This window comes from Triplophysa rosa, linkage group LG2 (genome assembly GCF_024868665.1).
Source record: "Triplophysa rosa linkage group LG2, Trosa_1v2, whole genome shotgun sequence".
NCBI classification, from domain to species: Eukaryota; Metazoa; Chordata; class Actinopteri; order Cypriniformes; family Nemacheilidae; genus Triplophysa; species Triplophysa rosa.
In genome coordinates, this window is record NC_079891.1 from 35577913 (window position 1) to 35581110 (window position 3198).

Genomic DNA, 3198 nt, shown 5'->3' on the forward strand with positions numbered 1-3198 from the left:
TGACATCAGACAGTGGTCGCGTGCGCACAGTTGCCTGTACTAAACAACTTGTCAGCGTAAGTTCTGCGCAGTCAGCTTTTGTGGGCGGAGTTTGGAGGAGAGACGTGACCTGAAATGGTTGTCAGTCAGAATTGCGTGGATGGATGTTTTTTCTTCTTTAAATCATTTTGCAGTGTAGCCTAAAATAATCCAACAGTTTTCGTTTATTCATATTTCTATCTTATAATGAAGTGTTTTGTAGGTACAGAGTACAGTACATTCGTTCAGCAGTCAGTTACAGGCCTCAGATAGGCTATTCAAGAAGGGAGAGGGCTCAACTTTTTGTTTTAATTTAGCCTACATGTTTTTTTAGCCTACTAAATGTATTTTAAGTTTTACTGTATTATATTGAAAGCAGGAGAAAATATAAGAAGCACATTTTGACCATTTGGTTTGTGCAAAAGTGAAAAAATTGGCTAAATAAATAGAAGAAATACGAGAAGCCATGTTCGGCATTCGGCCAAGAATTACCGTTTCGGTGCATCCCTAACCTGCTATATTTGAAGTGCAAGTGGTTTACTGAATTCTACACTATGAAGTGCATACTACTTGCTGTTCTAGCATGCGAGACGGTGTACATTGTGCAACCGTAAACACTTTTCTACGTCATGACGAGTGGCGCACAGAAACATTAACATTGATTAAATATGGTTTTATATTAGCAACAAATAAACTGTGTAATCAGAGACTTGGTGACGTAAAGTGTTGTATGGAATTATAAACCATGATCTGTAAATAATCTTCAAAACGAGAGAAGACAAATGAAACAAAGGCAAAGAGTGACACACACACATAACAAACATACCACACATATGTAATGAGATGTGATGGAGGTCATCTTTAAGCTTTGACCTTCGAACCGTCCTCCAATTTGTACTAGTTTGACCTTTAACCTTTTTCAAACTCTGCTGAACCCAAACAAAAGCTGCTCAGAAAGCAACCGAAGAAAGAAACTTCGTTCTGAGACCTAATGCACTGCCTTGCTGTCTGTAAAACAGTCCCAAATCATTTCTGATCTTCAGTACTGAAGTGAATTATTGTTAGTCTGTATTTTCAGTCCATTTATCAACTTAATTGTCAAAAGCTGCTTTAGAATTTGACCTTCTGTCAGACACACAGATGCTTCAAAACTGACCTGAGATCAAACTTCACTCCTTTTTAAATACATAAAGCCTTTCTAACGCATGTCTCGAGCTTATCAAAAACCCTAACCCTCTCTCTTCCTCTCAACAGGAATTGGTCTGGCTTTTATTGAAACCAGTAACTTTGTATTAGCACCTGTTGTGTTATTGCTCCTGTATGACACATCGCTTATTACCCTGAACTCTGTGTGAGTCCCTTTGGATAAAAGCGTCAGCTAAATGACTCAATGTAAATGTAATCAAAATGTAATAACAAGCTCTCCCGTACTATTCACTCTCCTCTCACATTAAGAACATTTATACTGATTTGTTCAGTTCATTTTTACTGTACAGGCAGATTATTTGAGATTGGAACAGAGCTGCGTTGTGTTTGTGTGTAACGGCCAGGCCACAAATTCAGTGTATCAAATGAACAAACACACATTCCCAACTAAAGCCAACGTAACACCCCACAATCCCCTCCATCTGTTCCTCCAGCCCCCCGAAAACTCCATCATCCAAATGTTTTCACAGCTGACAGAAGGGCCGTGTTACTCTGGTAAAGCAGCGTTTGCTGTGTGTTTAGATGTGTTAGGAAAGGTGAGTGTGTTGTCACTGGAGCTACGTGCCGCGTGTGTGTGTGTGTGTGTGTGTGTGTGTGTGTGTGTGCGTGCGTGCGTGCGTGCGTGCGTGCGTGCGTGCGTGCGTGCGTGTGTGTGTGTGTGTGCGTGTGTGCGTGTGTGTGTGTGGTAAGGTGAGGTGTTGATTGTCCAAATGTTTAGGTGTAAGAATCATCAGCCAAAATAGACCGTCAGCTGTTCGTACAACACACAAACACAGTCACACACACACACACACACACACACACACACACACACACACACTTTCTAATGCCGTGATCACCCAAACAGCACTTCAACTAATAAAAGCATCAACAGTTTTAGCGTATAGCTGCTTACACACTTGCTAACACGTCTGAAACCAAGTGAGCTTACTACATAGGCTGCATTTCAAGACATCGTAAAACTGTTCCTGTAAAATTAAGGCTAAAGTATATACTGTGAATGTATCCTCAACAGAAAACACAATCCCATAATGCAACAGGGTCTGGAAAAAACAGGCCCATAAAAGAATTACTAAGATGCTTGGACAAAGCAAGAGAAGTGTGTAATATAAATATAAATCAAAATCAAAATAAACCAATACCAAAACTCATTAAAAATAATTAAATAAGCACTACTTTACACGATATTTGTGAGAAACATGTTTACATTAAACTCACGTTTGTGAGTCACCCCTCTCACTCTCTCTCTCTCTCTCTCTCTCTCTGAATAAAGGTCAAAGGTCAATGTAATGACCTAAAGCGTGTTTGCGCTCATCCACATGTTGACGTGTCATCACACACTCACACTGCGTCTCTCTGCGCTGGAAACACAAGAAAAACATGAGACAAACATTCAAAGGAACATTGTGCAGGCTGTGTTTAGAGTGGCATACTTCCATACCACTGCTGCTGCAGTACGGCAGTACGCTGTGTACTCTGCACCGGTGCTGGCTGAATCAAACAAGCATATCACAAGGCCACGTGATCACCGTAGTGTTTATCTTCATAAATCACACCCTAAATAAAGTACACAATACTATGTAGCGTGCAGTTCTCAGTACAACTGGCAGTGCCAGAGGTGTGTGTGTGTGCGTCAGAGGGAATGTGTCAGGGTTCAACATGGGTGAATGGAACATAATCAGCTTCACATTTATTCTGCCTAAACAAAGACACACACACACACACACACACACACACACACACTAACAAGGCTCCGCTGGCACCTGCCTCATCCTCCAATCATGAATTCCCTAATGAGGTGCCAATTAGAGGAATGAAGGAGAGCAAAGCCGAGGGTGAAGAAGAGAGAAAACAAGAGATCAAGCAAGCACTAATGTGTCTGTTCTGTGTTTTCTCCAAATGACCGTCACATGTTTAATGGACAAATGCTTGTAAAGTGTTAAACGTTAAAGTGTGTCTGAGGTCAACAGAAGC

At 41.0% G+C, this 3198-nt stretch overlaps 1 protein-coding gene across 1 annotated transcript in view; it reads right to left on the reverse strand.

Annotated features, from left to right (window-relative positions):
• The window catches only part of bmpr1ba (bone morphogenetic protein receptor, type IBa), a 26569-nt gene extending 23387 nt beyond the window's left edge, over positions 1 to 3182 (reverse strand). The window contains exon 1 of the mRNA XM_057322943.1: positions 2443 to 3182. The gene's annotated coding sequence lies outside the window, so the exon portion shown is untranslated. The remainder of the gene's footprint in view (positions 1 to 2442) is intronic.
• Positions 3183 to 3198: the final 16 nt, after the last annotated feature.